Genomic DNA, 25,233 nt, shown 5'->3' with positions numbered 1-25,233 from the left:
ACCATGGAATTACACTTTCATGATGGCCCCAAAATCTTCCCATGTGTTAATCTATTTGAAAAGAAAATATATTTTATTTTATAAAATACTATATTGTTGGTATATGAGATCACAAAAGGTAGCAGAATGTATCACAACATTAGCAGTGCTTCCTGGAAATGTGGATAAATTGGTGCAGATATTTTCCATTTATGACAGACCTGTAAAAAAGATTAGAACTTTTTAGGGAAAAAGTTATAACCCATTTGAATTGTATGATTGGATACTCCATTGGGTATCCAATGAACCCTATGTATGTCTTGATTGGATATCTCAAAGGCATTGTTAAAAGTGGGCATGTGAAATTGGTAGGAAATATTTTAGCTGCTAAATTAGTTATTACTGGTAAATGGAGACTACCTATTATTCCTTCTATAGGAGAATGGATTGATAGGATATGGTACATTGCTTCAATTTGTTCAACTATAAGAGGATAGACAGATAGATCGAAAACCTGAACTATGGAAACAACAATTTGACAGCCATACATGGAGAGCTTTTACAATGTTAGGGTTAATTTTGGGGAACTATATTGGGTGGCATTTATGCTTCACGTTAGGGGAAGAAGGATTAGTTTGGTGATTGTTAGTGGTGCATAAGTTTTATTTGTAATTGTGATCTTATGTAACTTATGTGGTGTTCTGTTTTAATAAACTGAGGTGCAAGAAATACATATTGAGCTGCATACATGCTAAATTTACCACTTAACCTTTACCCCATGTCAGATGACTGCACTTTCAACCAGTGCTTCAGCTAAGGCTGGACCTTGAGGTTAAAGTCCAGCACCTTGGACCTGGAGGGAGCTAGTGGAAAGGGTGATGCATGTGATGGGGACTTTGACACCAGGGCCAGCATCAGTCAGGGGCTGATGGACGTGCTGAGTCCACCAGGACTCATGCATCCTTCCCTTATTATTTTTAGAACATTCTCCACAGGTGATTCCACTCAGTATATATATATACACATAGTTTCAGATGCTCATTTAGTTTCTCAGCTTCAAAATATAACATTCTTTTCTACACTGAAATGGCACTTATTTCCAGGTAAATAAGGGCAGCAGAAGCAAACTTCCTTTTATTTCTGTACTCATGCGAGTGCTATGATTTATGACTTTAAAATGCAAAACTGCTCATGACCAGAGTATTTCTTTTTAATCAGGGGTTTCATCCTCTTGCACACAGTAGACATGTAGAGACAGTTATACCATGTACAACTCTGTGCTATGTACTACATACTACAGTATATAGAAGCACAGAATGGGGGAAGGAAGACAAATATTAGCTGCATCCCTGTGTGTTCACACCTGAAAATACATGTGGCCGTCTAAAGCAGAATGATGTAACTCCAGCAAGTCCAGGATTTAAAATGAGCCAGCTGTACCATTGTGCTGCTGTTTGGTCTTCTGAAACCTTAATTCTCTAGCACATGGTTGCTCCTTTAAAGGAAGAAAACTTAGTACCCTGCACCCATCTACCACAGAGTCATTTCCATGGGAGGAAGTACTGATAATAAATTTGCTAACCTTTAAAACTAGTGTTTCTTGTCACCTTCTCTTTATACAGATTGTTCAATATTACCGAAAATCCCTCCTGTAGTTGCTATGCAGAAGAGGAAGTCCTGTGGGTTTAGGTATGGATACAAGCTTCCGTCCTGGGAGTAGTAACAGACTAAGCTTGGAAGGGACTTCATTGGGACAATTCCACTGGGAAAGGGGCAAAAGGTGTGGTCCGCATCTTGCTCAGTTCTCTTTGTATTGCTATTTACGTAGCACTATCAGATCCATTAAATGTGGATACATTTGACCCAAAGGGAGGCCTTCCTACCAAGGGAGATGCTTTTCAAGGGACATGCACAGCATGTCAACCAACACAGGGCCACTTCCTGCAACAACAGTAAACAGTTCAGGGAATTCCAAAGGACAAGTTCACCTAGTCAGAAATATGCTACATTTCTTTGGCGAATGCGTGTGTTTATTCCTTTCTCTCTGCTTCTTGTTATATACATCATTCTCAGGAATAGTTTTTTGGGGGAAATCTTTTTGGGTGGGAAAAAGAGAAGACCATGCACATACATATGAGCTCATAGATAGGCACACTCTTGAGCACAATGGATACAAAGCAAAATCCATCAACAGTCCCTCTGAGTACTCCACATTAGCACATAAGCCCTCCTAGTAGTAAGAGAGAAGACACATAACAATAGCTCTTTCAGAGAGTAAGGAGGGGCATTTAGAGATGCAAACCATCATCTTGAGGTTTTCCAGGTACCAAAATGATAGTTTTTCTTATCATTGAATATTCATGATACATCATAAAACTAATGATAAACATAAAAACTGATGTGAACGTTTGACTAATCTGCTCTTATTTGTTTGGAAGAGCTGGAGTAATTGCCTGGTTTGTAAATTAAACATCTGCTATGGGAATAAACAAAAACATAACTGAGCGTATTCAGATAAATTCAATTCACTATGGTTTCATAAATTTTATTTTATGGGATCATCAATTTTATTACACCTGAGCATTGTATAGCCATGAAAGACAGTGTATAATTTCTTTAGATGTCCTATTTGTAAAAATAAATGTTGCCTAGTTCCAATAAACCATAGTTCTTAGTTAAACTTTTTTTTAAAGTAGACAAGTATCAACCCAGGCAGATAAATGTTGCTATAGTATTTTTAATTCAATATGCAACTATTACAGAACATCCTGAAGTGTGCAGAAATAATATACTGCCCCTTACATATCACATCAGACATCAGTTGATTTTTAAGAGCACAGAGCCCAGATTTTCAATATTTATTTTTGACCCTTTGTTGAGGGGAAAGGCAAATAAAAATTGTACTGCAACACTGTGGAAAGGGGTAGGAATTTCAGGAAAAAATCCTCAGAACAGAGAAGCTCAAAGGGAGAAAATCCGAGCTAACTGCTGTAGGGGTGCTTTCCAAGAAGATCAGGCAGCTAGAGACCCTGCAAGCCAGAGCAGGGGAAAATAGTAAACAAAAAGTACACTGCCCTTCAGTCACCTCCTTAAATTAAAAAAAGCGCCAAAGTTTTTCCAAAATTCTCATATTCCCCTGAAATAGGGAGAAAAATGACTCCAACTTTGACAAAGAGAGGTTGCAAAAGGACAGGTGGGGTTTCAGTAGTCTAGCAGAGCACTAACTTTTAGCTTGTAGAAGAAAACTAATGAGGCATCTAAAACATACATTTAATTAATTAATTAATTCTCTATTGCCCATTAGTCAAGGTGACTCACTGGATGGTTTACATAATTATGAACGGATATAATTTCTACCCATCCAAGCCTGCAGTGCAGAACATGCTATTTCAACACACACACACTTTGGAAGGGGCCTGTGAGATATTCGTCTGGCCAGTCTCTTAATGATCATATTGGCCTTTCTCTGGTGTCATTGGGGTTGAAGGGATCCTGACTGTACATAAACCAGTTTAACACTGACCTATATTAGATAGTACTTTGTCCAATTTCTCCCTGACATGGGAGGAAGTAGGACTGAGAATATGTGTACCTTGCTTCCTGGCCAAACTTAGCATGCCTGTTGCATGGGCAGATGTTTGAATGAGCCTCTGTAGTAGTAAGGATTCTTTTAATTTTTCAGATAAAATTCAGACATCACCCATTTTCATTTTAAATTTGATGTAGCTAACCTTTCAGGTCAAAGCATTTTGGACCTAGATTCCTCGGAGACAATGATTCATTTTGCACAATGCCTTCAGCCAGAATTCCCATATCTAATGATACTGAACTTATTACAGATCAGTAGCTTTCAGCCCTGACAAAAGAAGATCTAGAGTCTTCGGAATAGAATAAGCAACTTTTTGTATCTTGCTCTTTTTAGCCACCTCTGCATTTGGTTTCCAATTGGTCCTGAAAAAAACACACGGATGAATAAACCTCCTTGCTTGCTATTATGAAAATTATTTAACTTTGAGAAGACTGAGGCGAGATAAGATGCCTCCAGTACTTGAAAGGTTCTCACACCAAGGAAGGCCAGGAACTCTTCTCAATCGGCACAGAATTCAGGACACAGAATAATGGGCTCAAGTTAGAAGAAGCCAGGTTCCAGCTGAACACCAGGAAAAACTTCCTGACTGTTAGAGCAATGTTAGACAGTGTTGGGAAAATTTGGATAAATCCTGTCTGAAAAGGATTACTTTTGTGTGCTTTTGCATTGTGGGATCAAATCCTGTACTCCTTCTCAAAACCAAGCTAAGTCACTGTTTAAAATGGCATTCATTCCCCACTCCTTTCTCTCACTTTTAGCTGTAAGCTACAGTAGACAGGCCATTTAGTCCAAATATACATTGTAAATAATCATTGTTGGAATTCACAGTTTACAAGGAAGTATCTTCCTAGCCCAGAGGGCTTCATGTACCCTGGTCATTCAGAATGTCCAGAGTCTAGATAAGGGTCTGAGCTTATCACAAATAGTTTCTCAGTAGCTTGAAATTCCATGTCTAAGCAGACCTGGAGATGGGTTCAAGTTACTGAACTAAAGTGTCAATACAATGCAATTAGAAATATTGTAAATTCATTGTCACAGTATGATTGACTGGCATTCCTTTATCTGTTCTGTATGTGATGACCTCAGAATCTTATTGTAAAGTCTGCATTCTGTCATCAATTGCCCTGTACCTGTACGTGACTGGGAGGGTATAAAAACCCTGTAGTTGTGTTGAACTTTGCAGCAGAGTTTACCTCTGCCTGCCCGGCAATGCATTATCGTGAGTGTACCGTGGGAACGTGGGTAATACAATAAAGCCAAGATGGTCTGGATGCTTGATCTTTCCCATGAACCTGCGTTTTCTTTCCTCTCCTCAAATTGAGATTCCGGGATTCTGACAACAGCAATGTTAGACAGCAATGGAACCAATGACCTAGGGAGGTTGTGGGCTCTTCCTCCCAACCTAGAGGCGTTCAAGGTGCCATCTGAGAGGGATAGTTTGGAGTACTGCATTGACAGGGGCTTGGACCCAAAAAGCCTTCCTGACCCCTTCCTACTCCAGTATTCTCTGATTCTCTGATTCTGTTCCATGCATCTCTTAGCAGCTTTTCAAGACTAGAGTCTGATATTATATTGTCATTAAAGCTAATAATTAAACTGAGCAGATATTAATGTATTTATCGTAAAGTTAGTTTTAAAGTAATATCACACCACTTTTGTGTGCACACGCAAATGTTACCTTTAGAATAGCTTTTCACAGGTTTTATTTATAATTGTACCTGCAAGGTTTCACAGAGTTACTACCAAGTGTATATATGAAATGTTACAAAAATACAAGACAGGATCTGACACAGAAACATTTGCATTTGAGTTTATACAATTGGGATCTGCACACATGATTTCAAGCAATCTTCATGAAAGAGTTTAAGTATTTACATGTTATGTTTTTATTTATTTAATATGCACATTACATTTCTCCCCCCTCCATCCCCCTCTTTTCTCCCAATAACTCAGGTACACATCGTTTTCTTCTATTTTAAGTTAGGCTAAGAGTCTTTGAATTGTGTTGCTGGAGAAGATTCCTGCGAGTCCCTTGGACCGCAAGGAGATCAATCCAGTCGGTCCTAGAAGATATCAACCCTGACTGCTCTTTAGAAGGCCAGATACTGAAGTTGAAACGCAAATACTTTGGCCACCTAATAAGAAGGAAGGAGTCACTGGAGAAGAGCCTAATGCTGGGAACAATTGAGGGCAAAAGAAGAAGGGGACGGCAGAGGATGAGGTGGCTGGATGGAGTCACTGAAGCAGTTGGTGTGAGCTTAAGTGGACTCCGGGGGGGATGGTGGAGGACAGGAAGGCCTGGAGGAATGTTGTCCATGGGGTCGTGATGGGTCAGAGGCAGCTTCTAGCAACAGCAACAACAACAAAGACTCAGGTGCTCTGAGAAAGCTGCTCTGCATTTGCAATGAGTAAAGCACCTGGAATAGTTAAGATACTAACAGACCAAATCCAAGCTTCAGAAAATGAATCAGTCCAAATCCTAACAAAAGTATGTCAATAAATATGGAAAATAATACACTGTCCCACATACTGGAAATGTTCTATATATACTCCAGTCCCTGAGAAAGGAGGTGCAAAAGAGTGTAGCAAGCATAGGACCACTGCTTTCATCTCTCATGAAAGCAAAGTGATGCTCAAAGTGTTGCAACAAAGAATACTACCTATATATATAGAGAGAGAGAGAAAGAGAAATGAAAGATGTCCAAGCTGTATTCTGAAAAGGAAGGGCTGCTAGAATCATGCTGCAAATATATATTGGCTACTGGAGAGCACCAAAGAAAAAGATTTGACTATGCTTGACAGATTACTGCAAAGGCTTTCACTGTGTGACTCATGAGAGGATGCATCATGGAGGGTTCTGAAAGAAATGGTTGTGCCTCAGCACTTGAATGTCCTGACGTATAACCTGTATCCTGGACAAGAAGCTACTTTGAGGATAGAATATGGAGAAACAGCATCGTTTCCCATAGACAACGTTGTCAGACAAGGATGTATTTTATCCTCCTATCCGTTCTAGCTACACTCAGAAAATATCATAAGGAAAGCTGGATTAGAAGCAAAAGAAGGAGTGAACATGGGCAGAAGAAGCATCAGTAATTTAAGATATGGAAATGATACCATACTAATAGCAGAAGGCAGCACTGATGTGAAATGTCTCCTAATGAAAGTGAAAGAAGAAAGTGCAGATGCAGGATTCCAGCTGAATATTAGAAGCACAAAAATCATGTCCACAGAAGAATTGCAGGGCTTTACTGTTAATAATGAAGAAATCAAGATTGCAAAAGATTTCACATACCTCATCTCAGTCATCAATTCAAGTGGAGACTGCAGTCAAGAAATTCAAAGAGGACTGAGACTTGGAAGGGCAGTAATGAAGGAACTAGAAAAGATCATTGATTGTAAGGATGTTTCACTGGAAAACAAGGTCAAGATCATCCAAACTATTGTATTCCCAATCACAAGCTGGACTGTGAAGAAAGCTGATGAGAAGAAAATTAATGTGTTCAAAACTTAATTTTGCTGAAGAAAACTGCAAACACCCTGGATTAAATCAATCCAGAGCTTTCCCTAGAAGCATAAATAAATAAATAAATAAATAAATAAATAAATAAATAAATAAATAAATACATGACAAATGGAATATGTCATACTTTGGACACATCATGAGAAGACAAGACTCACTGGAGAAGACCATCATATTGGGGAAATTTGAAGAAAGAAGACAAAAGAAGACCAAATATGAGATAGATTGAATCCATAAATGAAGCCACAGCCTTAAACTTGGAAGAGCTGAATGGTGCTGTCATGAACAGAATATTTTAGGGAACTTTCATTCATAGGGTCACCATAGGTTGAAGATGACCTGATGGCACCTAACAAGAAGAAGAGTCAGTGACTGGCCCTGGCTCAGTCTCAGTCTCACCTAGGGAGTGACATGGCAGAGCTGAGACCCCTGGTGTTCCCAAACGCCATCCACTACTCAACCATTTTACCACACTGGGTTTCAAAGGCCACCTCCTGCAAGTGAGTGTGTGTGTGTGTGTGTTGGTGCTCATACAGAACACATCTCATCCAAGGATTTAGACTTACTGCAAAACTCCTATGGGCTCTTTACTATCATGCATCATTTGTAATGTTCATATCTATGAATACATCCCATCTATGTCCATGTTTTTTCAGAATCACAGAAATTTTATGGATGCTATTTTTCTTTGCATGCACTCCCTCCCTACACCATTATTTCAGAAATGGACATCTAGCAATCCTTTTTCACTTTTTTTTGGGGGGGAGGGGGGGTTCGACATGCAGGTACAAGTCAAGGCAAACGTAAAGGAAAAATGCTAAGCAGGATCTAATGGGCCATAGAAACTGGGGATTTTCCCCTCTGTGGTTATAACTAAAGCTATACAATCTTGGAGGTGTAAATCCCTACTCCAGTTTCTCCACTCCTCCCAGCTGCTGTGGAAAGCTCAGTGCTAGCTCTTCTCCGAAGGTCTGAGCTTTGACCTTGAGAAGAGTAGAGGGAGGGAGGGAGGAGACCATGTCACTGGGTGGAGAGGGAGGGTCTCTGGAGCCACCATATCCAAAGACCTGTTCTCCACTGTCCCAAGTATGCAGTGTGATATTAATGTGGATTTCCTTTCCACATTTGGTTGCAGGGATTCTGCCAGTTACTGCATCACAGGTTCACTTTTTCCTAAAATAAAGTGATTTCCAGAAAAACACATTAAGTCTCAACCAGGCTTTGGCTAGAGATAACACCCACTGCTCTGCTGAGAAGTCTCTGTTTAGAGCTTAGCATGAACCTGCACAGTCTTCTGGATCTCCCAGTGGTGCTTGAAACTCCCTTTGCCAAGGGATATAGCATATGGGACACTCAGTGGTTTAAAGCATTCCTCCCATCATCACCTCCAGGAGCTTGTCTTGCCTCCAATATTAAGTAATCACTGCTCTAACGAGGGCAAACTGTACAGAAATCTGGAGTACACCAAAATCAATAATAGCAATGACATGTGGTAAGGGGATCATACTAGGGATTTTACCAGCATGCAATGCCTGACTCACTGGCATGTGAACTCGTGCTCAATCTGCCATTATATCCAGATTTCCTCAGAACAGTTATATCACTATATTTATTTATTCTGGTCTGTTTTCTTTCCCATGGAATATATTTCAGTCTTTGTTAAACCTGAAATATTATTCTGGGAAAAGGAGTGTGGATTCTCAGTGTCATAGTCTTTTTTTTTTCCTTTCCATAAAATGCTCATTGTGATTGTTTAAATTGTTTAACAAAACCAAAATATAAAAGCAATGTTAAAAGTTTCTATTGTATAAAGGTCAATGTATCAGTTACAATTAATATGAGTTACAATTAATATGTATACCTATATGCATACACATCTACACATGCACATACTATTATCAGCACAAGGATCTATGCATGAATTTCAACAAAGGCAACCCAGGTATCGCCACATTTATCTATGCACAGGTGGCATGTCAATAGCACCCACTCAACGGTTGAAATAGCAAGCCATTTCACTATCAGCATACTCATTTATGCTTCCAGTGTTATAATAGCAATCAGTTAGCTGTCATAAGGGCATGGAAAATCCGTTTCTATTAGCCTTGCATTAGTTTCCAAGAAGTAGTTAAATAATTAAGTAAAATAAGTACTTCTCTAAAAACATGCCAAAAGTATCCTTATTGTTACCTCCACCGGAAAGATGCAGCTTTTGAACATTGCCAAAACATACGGGGGAAGGAAACTGCATCAATGGTAGTATTAGCTTTCTCACAGCTCCGGTTGTTAGTGGTCTTTGGGGAATGGCATTGCAATGAGGAAGTTTTATATTGGGATTATGTATTTTTAACAGTATTTGCACATACGAAGATGTGAATCTGTGAATAACTCAAAACTTTATTTGCCTCTCCCTCTGCCACTTCTCTCTCTGCCTTCCTCAGTAAACTGGAGAGTAAAAGCAAAACTGCTCCCCACCCCGTCTCCGAAAAATAAAGCTTGGAATGTCTGTTGAATTTTTTTTTAATTTTCTCTCTTGTCCCTTTCTTTTTCTTGCCTCAAGCAACAGCTAGCTAAAAATGTACCCAATAGACACATCTTCTCAGCAGCAACTCACATTGCCTTCAAAATTCAGTGTGAGAGAGCAGGGTTTGCTCTGGCTTTCGGCAACTGCTTGTGGGTACAAAGGGACAGAAGGGGCTGGTTTACCCCATAGAAGGCAGAAGGACAAGAACTCCACACCACAACTTGGCCCTTTTCTTCCCCACTCCTTCTCATGGTTTTTTCTTGATGGGTACTTTCCAATGCAGACATATTTTAGCATAAAACTTCTTTTGCCAGTAGGAATTTTAAAGATTCATTTCTATTTGATTTTTGGTCAGAAATTACCCAAATCACAGAAATTATTCCCAGGGATCCACTTAATCTGTGGTCAAAGTATGTACCTACCTGAGCTTGTGAAGTGATTTGCGGAAGAAAAAGAAGGCATTTGAAAAATGCCAGTGGAAAAAAATGTGCACTTTTGAAAAATGAACACAAGCACACTTTAATAGGGAAAATAAACAAGAATTGTAATATAAAATGTGGAGGGGGGGGGACTTTCAATCTGATTTGGACACCAGGGAAAATGAGCTTCAGGACAGAATGAACTCAGGTCTGGCTAATTTGCACATCCCTCACTAGAGTAAGGAAGACCTCAGAATGGCATAGTGACCTTTTAAAATGGTGGAAAACATGCAAAAGCTTTAAAACCACAAAACTGGGGGTAGGGAGATGGAGGTGGGACTCTTCTGGTCATGTGAGGAATGAGGCTTGGCTCTCTGGGGACCGCAGGAGGACCCGATTTCAACCCCAGCCTGAAGTCCAACACTCCTGCCTTCAAAAGCAAGTCTTAGTTTTAATGAGGTAGGACTTTTTAATGATATTGTTTTAATGCTAATATTTAGGTGGAATTTAATGATATTTTATAGATTTATATTATACTAATAGGATTCATAGAAGACAACACTGGACTTTTATGTGGAATTAAAGGTGGTCTAGAAACATAAATAAAAATATGGTTAACATAACCCATTAAGGGCTAGAAACCCACACACAGCCAAAGACTGATGGAGGCACAAAGACTTCCTGCTTCTCCTGCTGGAAACTTTCTCTGTACCCAAACCAAATCTGAAACCTATAGTAAATCACCGAGCCCTGGCTCTGCTCTAGAAATGCTGCTGCCTCCACACACCCTGGGCATCCTACTCGCTTGAGTCTGTCTCTATCCAAAATAGACTGTCACAATGCTTGTTCATTTTTGTTGTCCATCACAGAAATATATAATGAAATCTCTTGTAAATTGTATGTTGAAAATAACGAATGATTTGGATGTTTTAACATGACCTTTTCTAATCATGCTTCTATTGAAGTTCACTGCATGAATTTAAAAAGCCAAAAGGACAGATAGAAAAGGTTTTTCCACCTTGCTGAATTGCTATTTAACACTGCCAAGGGCCTTGTGAAGAAGGAAGCTGAGAGTGCAAATGGTGTTGATCAGGAGCAGAGGAGCCAGCGTGAGGGAGAGAGAGAGACTTGCTGTTAAGCTAACACAGCCTGCACGTCACAGGCAGGGTGCTGAACTGCAGACGAAAGACTGTCATTTCTTGGTAGGAAAGGGTGAGAATTTTGTTCCAGTTTGGTTTGATAATAATTTTCCAAAATTCTTGACATTCTCTATATCTGGGGCAGAAAGAAATCAAGATTTTAAAAATTCAACCATGTGAGATGCCGAATCTCTAAAATTGTAAAAAAATCTCTAAAATTGTAAAAAAATCTCTAAAATTGTGTGCCCAGTTTTAAAATGTCTCCATTTCTCCAGCATTTAGCCAAGCTTCCCTATATTCCCATCTTCCACTTCAGTTGCTAGTCAGCAAATGCCTTTTCACAAAAAGCTGTTCCATGTTACACTAAAGCAAGCACACCCACTCCCCAAACAAGGATGTGCCCACTGAGCAGAGCAGGAAACACAAATAAGCAGTAACAATCACAAATCTTTTATTCTTGATGGTTAGATGCAAGAGGCAGAGGGTGCTCAGAAGGGACAACAGCAGCATGAATAAGAACCTGAGAAATGGAAAAAAATATATTTTGCCCCTCTGACCTGGTGACTCTCTAGCTGTTTCCAACAACTCACAAAAATCACACTGCTAGGTTTCGATGACAGGCCATGGATATGTACACCCCTAAAACAAGCCATGGGTTCCCTGAACCACACTGAGTTCATTTGACACCAAAACCTGTTTGTCCATGGTGAGCTATCATGCAAACCAGGCTAATATTTTAAATTTTCATATGCAGAAGAAAGTGAAACTGACAAAATAATCCATCTCTGGCTGTCAGTTAGAAACATAGAAGCATATAGAAGCATAGAAACAGAGCAAGTCAGACGGGACCTCCCAGACCATCTAGTCTGGCTCCAGCTGGCTCCACTCATGACATGCCTACCAAGTCCATGTCCAGCCTATCTTTGAACACTGTCATGTGAAAGCCCATTCCATACCTGAAGGTATGTCCTGATATCTGATAAATGGGCCAACTTTTGATCTGAATGTTTAAAATCTGTGAATGAAGGAAGGAGAAAGATGACTCATTGTTATACGGCCAACCCTTTCTAAGGTAGCCTCCCAGTCCTCACTTCCACTCTATACTTCAGGAAAAGAAGGGAAAGAAGGGAAAGAAAGGTATAGATTGTATAGACAGCAGTCTATACAATCACTTTCCCTTATTTTGCTGTCATTTCTCTCACCTGGGGCTTGTTCTGGTACTGTTCCACGTTGGAGCACAAGTCTCTAGGCAGAGACAGAAAGATGCCAACACAGAAACATGTAAGAAAATTTTTGCTGTATGAAACCAAAGTTCTATCTAGTGCAGCAGCCTGCGTCCTCTAGGCATGCTTGATCCCTGTGCCAATTGCTGATGGAGCATTTCTGAAAACAAACTCTCCTGGCACTCCGCACATACCTGATGGGCTGGCCAGAGGCGGTTCAAGAATGCCTGGCTCCAAAGACGCACAGGTGAGGAGATGCAACTCTGCTTTGACTTCAAAGGGATCATGGCAGTTGATTATCACACTGCATGACTCAAACCAATGAGGACCACAAATGGCTTTGCATATTCTATAAATACTTCATCTTTTCAGATCAGTATCTTGATACTTGGGCGGAAAATCGTAACTCATTAACAGATTTCTGTTGCAGTTTGCTTGCTGCATAAAGCGGTTCCAAAGCCCAGCCGTTGTTCCACAGGGACCTCTGTTAAGGTGCACCTGCTTCACTCTTGTTACATACTCATGCTATAATATAAATTGGATTTTAAGGCTGAGTTTAGAGCATCATGACACAGCACTGTCATTCAGGATAAATTGGAGGTACATGTAGCCTTTCTATTCCAATAATTATTGGCCATGAGGTGAAAATGGTCATATCAGCCATATTCAAAAGAATTGCTATAGCATACGGCTTGGAGGAAGGAGAACAGCGGGTCATTTCTCCTTCAGAGCATAAAACAAGCTTGATCATGGATGGTCAAAGGGCATTTTCTCGGAGTAAAAGTCAATAACGGTTGGCCGTACCACTGAAATCTAAAATGTCATGTAGGAAGTACGGCTAGAGATTGTACAGGCAAGATCACTATTGCATGGCCTAGCATGATTGCATGGTGATGGCTGTTCCCATACAACAACCTATTCATGCATAGTGTCCCACCATGTTGTTGCACACAATTGAGCAGTTTGGGCAAATGGGGAGCCCCTCCCCACATCATTAGAAACCAGAGAATCACCATCTTAGTTTTTCCTGTTTTTCTCTGGATCTCCAACTTCTTTTCTAGAAGTGTACCATATCATTAGATTTAAGGTTCTACCCATGTTTTTTGTTTGTTTGTTTACTTTTTAAAGCCTTTTTCACGATTAAAACTACTCTGGAAATGTAATCAAAATTTACAGGTATTGCTTCTAGTACTTGCTAATACAAAATACAAAACCTCAGTTGTTTCTTCCACTTATATCAGTTTACTAAGAAACAGATCAGCACATAAGCCAAAACGATTTATAGTATCCAGCATAATCCTGTTTACAAGCAAAAGACATCTTAAGTCATTGCTGGCATTTTAAAGGCTGCAAGAACTAAGTTTTAGATGTACCATATACCTTTCTGTTCACAGTGAACTCTGGTCATGAGGCTGTTGAAAGGTGTAACTTCATCACTTCTTTGACAATGTTCTAAGAAAGAGAATCATTAATCTAATCTCTGTGTTGTTTATGACAATTTGTCATCAAAGGATCCTAGCAGCAGCATGTCTACTGAAAGATTAAAAAGGCTTGGTGCGTTTTGTTGAATTAACAAACTGTCTGCAATTGCTGATTTAGATTAGTATTCATCTTTATTTTATGAATATACTGAGATAAGATGCAAGAGAATGGTCTAAAACCTTTTATAGTATTTTATATAGTTGGATTTATTTGCAGTATTTTTGTAGCTTAAGACTGATGGCTTTCAAAACCCATTTTTTATAAAGGCATTCAGAGCAATCTAATGCATACCTGGCAACTTACAAGATTTAGGCCCTTTCATTCACCTTGAAGTCCAGAGTGGTTTAACCTATGGTTTATATAAAGCCAAGAATATCAAGGTGGATACACTAATATTTCCTTATTCATACTATATTTCTAAATATGTGTAGTTTCTTTCAAGTTGCCACACTAAGCTTTAGCTCTTTCTAAGAGACATTCATGGCTGTGGGGCAGGCTGGACATTTGACCCACTCATAAGTTCCCGCAGAGGCTAGAAACCAGTCCAGGTTGCAGAATGCAAGCCCATCTCAAGATCCACTGCCACGTGTGCAGGAATTCACCTATGGTCCAGGTCACCTCATCATCTGGGAGAAAAGTTTTAGGAGATGGGCTAATGTATGTATGAATGCTCAGCTCATTGCTCTAGCTTATTTTGTGTGCTTATTTTGTATGCATTTTATGCTGGGTGAAGTATCTTAATTGTCCAGTTTATTGACCATAATATCAAGTTATGATTGCTTCATCATCACCATCGGCATCATCATTATTAATTGCATTTCTATACTACCCACAGCCAAAGCTCTCTGGGTAGTTAACAAAGGTACATATGTGAATTGGCCACACAGATGACTCACCACATCAGAATATCATCTGATTTTTAACCCTATGATTCAATGATATACTTCATACTTTTGTGTGTACACTCATACGAATCAGGCTTAATTCTGCTCTCTTCATTAACTCTAGGGGAGTGAAGAATTGGGATTACATGCATGTACATGAAAGTAAAGAAAATGGAGATTTTTTTATACTCTGGCCCCGTAGAGGCAGGGTGGAATGAGGGACAGAAGCTGGGAGAGACATAGACCCTCCTTCCTAAGTTTCATGGTTCTGATTCACACATGCTGGAAGGGAAGGGAAGGGAAGGGAAGGGAAGGGAAGGGAAGGGAAGGGAAGGGAAGGGAAGGGAAGGGAAGGGAAGGGAAGGGAAGGGGTCAGCTATTCCTATGAGATTAGTAGAAGATGCGGTTTGGCCCTAAAATGTGACATTGTGATTGCTATCTGGATGTCACTAGAAAGAGTTCTTTCCATAAATTATCTTACTTGCATGGAGATTTCCACACAGGATTGCCACAATTCACCTGTGCTGATTCTGAAATGGTGCTTTGGTTTTGTTTTGGGGTGACAGTGTAACTTGAGAAGGCCCTGCAGTTATGCCTGAGGGTGGGACTGATTATCTTCCCCTTTGTTTTCCTTTACAAAGTTTGTTTTCCCCCCCAAGATTTTTTAAAGCTTCTGGAGGGAAATGGAAGTGAGGTTCCCAATCTCAACTTGTTCCTCCAGCAAGCAGGATGTGAACAAGTCCATGACACATTCATATTCACTCCTGGTTTAGTGCTGACCTCGATGAAGCAGTGCTTTTGACAAAATACACATTCATAGCCCTGATTAACCGTAGCTGGATTTTTAAAGATGACACACAGCTGTCATTTGTTTTCATGAATATCCACAGCCTGCGTATATGAATCACATCTTTTATCAAAAGGATGCCTTTCTACTTGGCAGGATGGAGCTGCACAAACTAGGAGGAGCTTTTCAAAACTCAGGCCCAAACCCACAGTTCTGGATATATTATAAAATTAGATCTAGAAATTCTTCCATCACGTAAGGCATGAAGAAAATAATTTAACTAATGTGCCTGGAAATGTGCCAGATCTGTGGAGTCACATTTCCTACTAATCACTACCCATGAATCTCATTTGCGAAATGTTCGTCCGACATTGCTTGTTATGTACATTTTCTAAATGGCTTAGTCCTCACTAATCGTGATAAATTTATTAATTTAAATTAGTGGGATTTCTCAGTTCATGCAATGGACTTGCAGTAAGGCTGCTGGATATGATCAAGCTACATGTTGGAAGTAATCTGAATTTTGTGGAGTCTAAGGGAAATGATCTCACTTGGTTTAATTAATTAACCCCTCAAAATTACAGCAATGATCAGCCAGTTGAGAGGGAGAACAATTAATGTCTGCTACAAATTATGTCAACATTCCGTTATGTTTTATTCATACACAACTTCACATAATGTAATTACAGATTAAAGGCTTCTAATTCTGCCATTATTTACACCCTGCATGTTACACACTTGCTTGATTAATGGGAACAAAAGAAGGAGCTATGCTACTTTCTCATTTAAATTACCTGAAGTCAGTATTTTCTTGCCTACAGATTACATGTTCATGGTGAGCAGGGTTTCGTATCAAGGGAACACAGCATGGCAGGCTGAATAAAACTTAGACAAAGCACAGAAAAGGTTAAATTGTCTTAGTTCCAAACTAATGCAGAAACTGAACAGTGAGAAGGAAAAGTAAGAGTCAAAGCCCATAATTACTTCTGCTTAAAAGGAGAATTGCAGGTTTTAATCCCCACACTGGGCATTTTCCATATTCTGTCGAAATAATTATAATCACAGTTTTGTTTGATACTACATTAACATGTTTATTCTTGAACTTTTTGTTATCTCTCAACATGGTATTATCTATGAGTACATGTCTGAGATAATTTCTAAGTTCTAATGAATAACTTTAAAAGTTCTGTAAGGTTTGGGTTCAGGCTACCTCAAAAACTGCCTACTCTCTATTTTTCTGCTTGCCTGAGAGAAATGGGTGAGTAAGCAGGATGGAGCCTTCTCAGTCCTGCTACTGAAATCCGGAAATCCTGGCTTCAGGAAGCTCATCTGGCCCTTTTCCTCCCAACTTCCAGAAATATTCCAAACACAATCTTTTAATCTATGCTTTTAAGTGTTGCGTGGCCATCCATACTCAGACTGATTGCTTTATGATGGTGCTAGTCGTTTTGTTTTCCAGTAATTTCTGTTAATTATTATGATTTTTCATATTATTTTATAATTTCTGGGAGGACTGTAGAGCTTTGGGGAATAAAAAAGGAACATAGGAAAAACATTAATTGAATTAAATATAGCAGCATCAATTCAGAGTAGTTCAGTATTAGACTATTTTCAAAACAGGTCAGAAGACCTTTGGTTTTGGATAGCATGGTTCCAAGAGAAATGCATTAGGATGGTCAAATAATTTTAGCATAAAGAGTCGTGTGGAAATTCTCAGGCTTATGTCCTAGTGGACTAAGCCCTGTGATATCACAATGTTCTCTAATACTGCTATATCCCATCCTTTGCACACCTGGGAGCAGCTGGCAGGTGGGCTAAAGACACCCACCAGCAGCCCAACTCCCAGGATATCTCAACTTATCAGTGACTCAGGACTCACCCCAGCCACAGAGAACCTGCTACTGCTGTCTAAAAATGCAACCGGTCAGACATTTTCTGAGAAATGCTCACTTCCTTCCTCAGGACCCAGCAGAACTGAATGTACAGGTGTTCCTAGTGAACTATGCACAATTATTCCAAGAAGCAGCTATGGGGGCAGGGTGAATGTAGGGCTGTTTCTGCTTTGTAATCCTGCTTTGTTCCAGCGCTTATCAGACCCTGGGGAGTAGCAGGAGTACAGCGAGATTTTACTGATCAGGAAATGTACCCCTGTGAACTTCTGTATCACTTGCACAAGGAAAAAAGACTGTCCCTGAAATGGTATGTGTGGCACAAGCCCTTCTAACACATTTGGGGCATTTTGTTTTGGAAAAGGGTGACAGTATTGATCGCAGTTGGTTGCCTCTGATTCTGTCTATATCAATGGGAATGTTCCATGTATTAAATAAAGGAAGTATTTGAATAAAGTCCTGTACAGATTTGGAAAAAAAACCCCCAAACACTCAGCAGATAAGAAATGTAAGAAGGGCATTGCTGGATCCTAAGGTCCATTTCATCCAGCATCCTGTGCATACGATTATCAACCATTTCTCTGTGAGAAAACATTCTGGCAATGAAATGCAGTATATGGACTCAATTTTTAAAACTGGGATTACTCACAGAGTCATGGGACTCTGATACTGCTACTATTACAATTATTATTGTATAACGGACCTCCAAACCTTCATTAGGCTCATTCAAACATGAATTAAGTTCTTTTATGAGCATGGAAATGGGCTTCTAGTAAGGATGTACGGATTTCATTAAGTCTGCTTCATCAGTGCTTCACAGATTTTATTTTTATTTTATTTTATTTACGATATCTTTATATTGCTCCATATCTAGGCAGATTCTGGAGTAGTGAACAGTAAAAAGCTAGAAGAGATAAAAGAATAAAAACAAAACATTAAAATGAGGAAACATTAAACAACAGCTGGTCAATAAGGAAGGCTTCTTAGAACAAAGATGTCTTCTACAGGAACCAGAAAGAACCATGTTGGAACCTCCAGAGGCAAGGCCCTGACACGTGCCTTTCATTCTGTCAACTGCTCATGGATGGAATTGCATCTTTTTAACAAGATTCAGCTGCGGCTGCGCAACTCAGTGGTGCAAACAGACTACTCAGCCTTAGCTAACGCCGCCTTTCTTCATTCTATAAACACCCCTCTACAAGCAGATTTAGAGGCACCCAGTGCTGTCACCTTTTATCTAAACAATTATCCAAACTGCATTAGCAAGGCTTGTGGAACCATTTCAACAGCAATCTTTTTCCTTGTGCAACTGATATGAAGGACTGTAATGATTTCCTTTTCCTTTCCTTACATTTCCTATCCTGCAAAGCTTTATTCTATTCCTGATACTTCCTGGTGTCTGTTAAGTGTTGGGATAACATGGGATTTTAAGGCAGAAACAGTCCTATATCCAGGCTGCCCCCTGTGGCTGCATCTTCTAATTATTGTTACTTTGCACTAGCAACACCTATACATTCAGCGCTGCCGGGTCCTCAGGAAGAAAGTGAGCATTTCTCAGAAAATGTCTGATACGTTGCATTATTTTAGGTAGCCACACAGATTCCTGTGATGGGGTGGGTCCTGAGCCACCCATTTGAGAGATGGTCTTAGGAGTTGGGGGTGATGCTAGATGCCTATGGTTTACCTGCCAGGGTCTTGTAGCCAGGTATTCCTAGACATGCAAAGGATGAGATGTAGCTCTCAGAGAGGGCATTGCCAGTCCTACTTAATATGGCTGAAGACATTAACTACTGTTGATTAGCATAAGTGCTAATATGTATTTGCACTAATGCACATGGTGCCTAGTAAATCTCCCCGGCAAGAGTGAAAAACCAGTCCATGTGCTTCCGAAAAGCCAGGCTGCTACAGAATCTGCAGGTTGGATTAGGGAAATCTCATCCTACTTGAATCTCTTGTAAATTTCTCTGACATTTGTGGCTTCTAGCAGTCAGTAGTGTGGCATTTTCTGAAAGCATTCTTCCCAGTTCCTTTCCATGGAATTGAAAATAACTCAAGTATTTTTTAGTGAGGAATTCAGTTTTTGGTCCAATTATGTTCAAAGCCAAACTAGTTTTTGCAATGTACATAAGATGAGTCACATACCACTAATCTTCATAACTTCCTCTGTTCTGAATATTTTATTTGAAATCTGCTTTCCAGAGGGAGTGGTAAAGAGCTAATCAGAAGGAAACCCTTCTCCTGATCAGCAGTTAATTATTGCCCACAACCATTCAAGCATATGTTGTTCACACTCCAAAGAGACAAAAGCATGCCTTAGAAAAAGAAAACAAGATATGAATGCTTGGATTGTCATGAGGATGAATAACTTGTCGACACGAGGCGTTTATTGTCTGCTCATGATCTCTCACTTGTGGAAGCAGGCAGGGCCTTTTTCTGATGTTGGGACCTTCTCAGGGTCCCTCCAACCGTTTTTGCAGCTTTTTCAGGGTGAGGAAAGATAGCTCTTTTCCCTGGAATGGGTTGTTATTCACTGCCAATGCCTAGTGTCTTTTCAGAATTCCTATTTCTAAGACACCACCACCATGTGTTGAGCAAAGGAACATAAAGAAACACATGGGCACTCAGAAAGGAAGCTGGTCAAAGTATAGTTAGACTATGGAAGGGGCTGCCAAAGGAAACAGCGATGGTTACCATGGGTTTAAAAGACGATTGGGCAGATTCATGGACGAGGATGCTATCAGGGACTACTAGCCTTGTGGACTATGCGCTGCCTTCTTTCCCAGAGGGGGCCTGCCTGCATACCTCAGTTGCTGAGGAGTCTGGGCAGAAGGAGGCCTTGCATCCATCCTGCTTGAGGGATCCTGTGGGCAGCTGCTTGCCACCATGTATAGGGAATCCTGGACTAGCTGGATCTTGGGCTCATCCAGCATGGTTATTCTTGTATTTTTCTGCTCTTAGGGGAACTTAAGGGGCACTCTAATCCTCTCATGAAGAAAATGGAATAAGAAGCCTCAACAAATCACCAGGCTATATGCCTCAAGCCTGAATTCCACCTTGTTTCTTGTGTGTATTTCTTTGTTTCTGTGCAAGAACATCACACGCAGAGTCCTATCCAGCCACTCTGTCCAGTTAGTCTGAAGGCCAAGACCTGGAGCAAATTATTGACACTAATTCAAGAGGGTTTGGAAAATCAGCCTGCATGTTAAGTACTTCAAAAACTTGGCTATAAACAAGTTATGCTGTGGTGGTAGGAGTAATAGCCAAGTCCTTCAAGCTCAAGGCAAATTGTCACAAAGTATGCCTGACATGGCAAGGAGCAGGCATGGCAAGAACACTAAAGGAGAATACTCCAAGTGTGTTGTGGAGATTCTGAAAAAGGCAGCTTACTGCACATCAACAATCAAGGGCATAATAAATCAGTCAAGAACACAGAAATAAAACAACCTTCATATCTTATAAAAGCAGCTTGGATAAAATCTGGCGCTCCTGCAGAGCCTCTTACACTTATGCTCTCTGTGTTCAAGTCCTTTGTTTTTTCTCAATCAGTAGTAATCTGATTTTTCTCCTTTCCAAATTCAAATTAAATCTCCTCCCAACCTTCTGTTGAACAGGGCATTATCTTTCTAGTGACTTTCAAATGTATAGAATCCCTCTGATGGGAAGGAGTTTTGTGATGCCGTCTTGTTGGCTCTGTTTAAAAATAAAAGTATCTCTAGTCTTTTTGTGCCATCAGACCCCAACATCACTTCCCAATTAGCTGATCTATCACCTCCTTTTTTTGCAAAGCATGGAATACGCACAACACAAGAGATGTGACCTAAAGACTCAATGCACTAGACTCAAAACCAAGATCAAAGCTTAAGAAAAGAGGATCCACGTTCCATGAAAAGGCACTACTTTTCCAAGTGCAGGAAGATGTTGGTGTGAAGGTTGCCTCAAGCAAATGAGCATGCCCCTTCCCACACACCTGTATCCTGAGATGTTACCTGAAGCTAAGGGAACTACCTGGATGTGTTACTCCATGAATAAAGTGGGCTACTGAGGTATCCATTTTCACTGGCACCCCACATTGCAAGACCCACATGCTGGACACTGATGTTCGCAAAAAAGAAAGTCTGCGCATGTTTGTTTCATGGTTCAGTGTAGGGAGTCCCCTTTGTATGACCAGCATGTGCAAAGGGTGTTGAACCTCTTTCACCAAAGAACTGAACTCAGTTTTTGGTCAGCCCTTGAGTTCCTCTGGGAGAGCATGGAGTCCTGCCAATACAGTCCCTCCAGCTAAGGGACAGGAACTGAAGCAAATTACTGGCATGAATTCAAGAGCATTTGAAAAATCCCTCTAGGAGTTATGTACTCGAAAGTCTTACCTAAAACTGAGTAATGCTGGGTTCACATTCTGGTAATGGGCACAGCCAAAAGCAAAGGAACCAGGCTTCTAAATACCAGGCTATTTTAGATTAAATATTTTATTAGCACTGGCTAAGACTTAGGTGAGGTTTAAGAACCTTAGAAGAGGAACTTCAACTTCATAGAATTGGGGAAATAAATATGCAAAAGCAAGAAAACTACCAAACAATCATGAGTCGGGAGATGGGTTGGGGACAGGGAAAAGAGATTATGGAGAACTACAGAGGGCTAGAGTGGGCCTCTGAGAAAATTGTATTTGGTCTGAGAGTCAGAATTCAGCACCCTAAATTATATTCATATGGAGCATGCTAGGTTTTATTCCCTGTGTTCAGCCAGTGGTCCAAAATGAAAAAGAGAACAAAGGTACAACCTTCTGCATGTTTAAACAGAAAGAACTCCTCAGCTTCCAGCATTCTCCAGCCAGATGTGTTAGAAGCTGGAATGCTGGAAGCTAATACTGGAGGTATTAACAAAAGCAAACAAAATGCTGGGTTAACTGATGGGAATATAATGACATTGAAAGAGGATGATAGTTAGACCACTGACCTAGTTGGGTCTAAGAGAGAGGAGGAGGAGGAGGAGGAGGAAAAGGAGCTACCTGGCTGAAGAAAGCTCTGTGCAAATAGCCCTGCGCTGCTTCAAGCAAAAAATAGCCTCTTTTCTAAGGCTGTGCTAGCCACTTCTGCCCTGCAGCATGGGGTTCATTGCACAGGGCCCTCTGCAGCCCAGAAGCCCTTCCAGGATGCTTATGAAAGACTGGTAGAACATTTAATTTCATGGGACTTCAGGGAGAGTGGTCTGACTGCAGAAACCTCTTTGTAAAAAGTTTTGTACTGCTGCAAGAACACAGGGAGTGGTACAATTCAAACTAAAACCAAACAGAAAAAGGTAGAAAGAGGATCTTTTATCCTACACTTAAAAAGATAAGTCCTGCCCCCACTTCCAAGGAAGAAAATTATTTGAAATTATTCTGCTCCTTGTGAGACAGAAAAAATGCCTCTTCGCAAGAAGAGGGAAAATAGTAAAAATAGGGGGCACACAGGTTTAGAAAATAGCTTTTTTTGTAACTTTGAAGCAAAAGCTGACTGTAATTGACACCAATTGGCTAGCATACGAAAACACATTTCCCACCATCTCTGGAGCAGTTACACCTTTTATGTTTCTTTTCCAAAAATAGATATTTTATAAAATAAGGGGGAAAGTATGTAAGAGTAAACGCAGTATACTGTGCAGCCAAACTAAAAGCAAGGAGTTTCACAAAGTTGGTTCCAAACATTTGATTCTTAATACTGATGAGAAACATTGCTGCTTCCAATCATTTTGCTTTGCTGTGTTAGCAATATTATTACTTCCATGACTTACATATATATTTTGTATCTCTTGAAAAATATGGCAAGTCTACTATTTACTTAGTGTTTCATTTTCTAAAATGCTTTGAACTCACTTTATGGAAAAAGAATCAGCAGATATGTTTGGAAATAGAGATTTTAAAGGCAGAGAGCCTGCTTGAAGCATGGGGTCGGTAATGGGGAATAAAATGATGGACAACCTATCACTTGTCTTGCTAGAATGCATATCTGCCATGTGTGGATACTGGGCTGAAATGACTGATAGGAAACCTGCTGTGGGTTTTCCCTGACTGCCACAGCTGTCTTCTTCACCCCACACATCCTTGGTTCAGCTCCAACAATGTATCCACCGCATCACACCAGCTCTCCCACTTTGACATAGTAGTGTCAATAGCATGTATGAACTAAATCTGGGGAAATATTTTTCATGTCCAAATGTCATTCCGAAAACTGAAACAGTATTGAAAAACATACAGAAGTTAATTAAGATAGTTCTGAAATTGAAATGAAATGAAATTATATCGTACTCAAAGCAGAGGGTGACTAGATGCATACCCCAGGACAATTTCTCTATAAATTGTTGATGTGAATGCATGGTTCTTTCCAAAGATGTGATCAAGGCAATTTCTACTAGTCTATACAGTACTGAAGAACAGGGTAGGAATTTCAAAATGAATGCTTCATCTGAAATACATAAATATATGTATATTATTGTAGCAAAGTGTTTACGAAGTAAAGCTTGGCTCAGACATCTTCAATTGTCCACATAGTAATTCAGGGAATAAAAGCAACTCTTAAAAGTACATAAATTAAAATGCACTGAACCCAACCTAATTTCAGTCACCCTTAAGTCCAATTAAAACTGAAGGCTGCATTCCTCTGCACACTTACCTGAGAGAAGTCCCACTGAAGTTGCTGCAGCTGCTTTCTGTAACTGTATATAATTACACTGCTAGGGACTTTAGTTAGCTGAAACGAATATAATTTTTTTCAATTCATTTACTGTTAGCAATTTTCTGTGGACTGGAGCTAGGGTTTTGTTTTGTTTTGATGCTACAACTTTTAAACAATCCATGCTAAATAATAGAGTATGTATGAACATAGAAACAGAGAAACAGAGTAAGTCAGAAGGGGTCTCCCAGGCTATCTAGTCTGACCCCTGGCTCCAGTCAGCCCTGCTCGGGACATGTCTACCTTGTGCATGTCCAGCTTATCCTTGAACACACTCACCACTGGGGCTTCAACCACCTCCCATGGAAGCCCATTCCATGCCCTAGGGGTCCTAACCATCAGGAAGTACTTCCTGGCATCCAAATTGAATCTTGGTTCCCTGAGCTTTGCTCCATTGGAACGCATCCTGCCCTCTTCTGCAGGGGAAAACAGGTCTCTACCCACCTCCATGTGGCACCCCCTCATGTACCTATATGTTGCCAACAGATGCCCTCGGACTGTACTCTTCTTCAGGCTGAACAGACCCAGCCTTACCTCAATCTTACCTCATACTGAACACAATACTCCAGTTGCGGGTGCACCAGAGTCGTATGGAGTGGCAGTAATTCCTCTCTCAATCTAGAAACCAAGCTTCTGGCTATGCAACCAAGGGTGGTGTTCGCCCTCTTGACCACTGCATCGCACTGCTGACTCATGTTTAGCCTGCAGTCAACCAGCACCCCGAGGTCCCTTTCACAAGTGCTGCTCTCCAGCCAATTGTTCCCTAACCTGTACTTATGACACCCATTCCTATGCCCCAAGTGCAAAATGCATTGAATGCCATCCTGTTATCCCCTGCCCAGTTCCATAGTTTGGCCAGATCCTTTTGGATCTGGAGTACCTGGTCCTCACTTGTGGCCATTGCCCCCATTTTAGTATCATCTGTGAATCTGATCAGCAGACTGGTCATCCCTTCTTCCAGGTAACTGATGAAAAGACTGAACAGGATCAGTTCCAGGAGAGAGCCATGGAGGACCCCACTCACTGCCATCCTTATGATTCCACACTAATGGTTACCCTCTGCTTGCAGTCCATCAACCATGCCCTAA

Source organism: Varanus komodoensis, unplaced genomic scaffold (assembly GCF_004798865.1).
Source record: "Varanus komodoensis strain SLA01 unplaced genomic scaffold, ASM479886v1 scaffold1, whole genome shotgun sequence".
NCBI classification, from domain to species: Eukaryota; Metazoa; Chordata; class Lepidosauria; order Squamata; family Varanidae; genus Varanus; species Varanus komodoensis.
The sequence above is the reverse complement of the archived record's forward strand: the minus strand, read 5'-3'. Positions refer to the sequence as shown.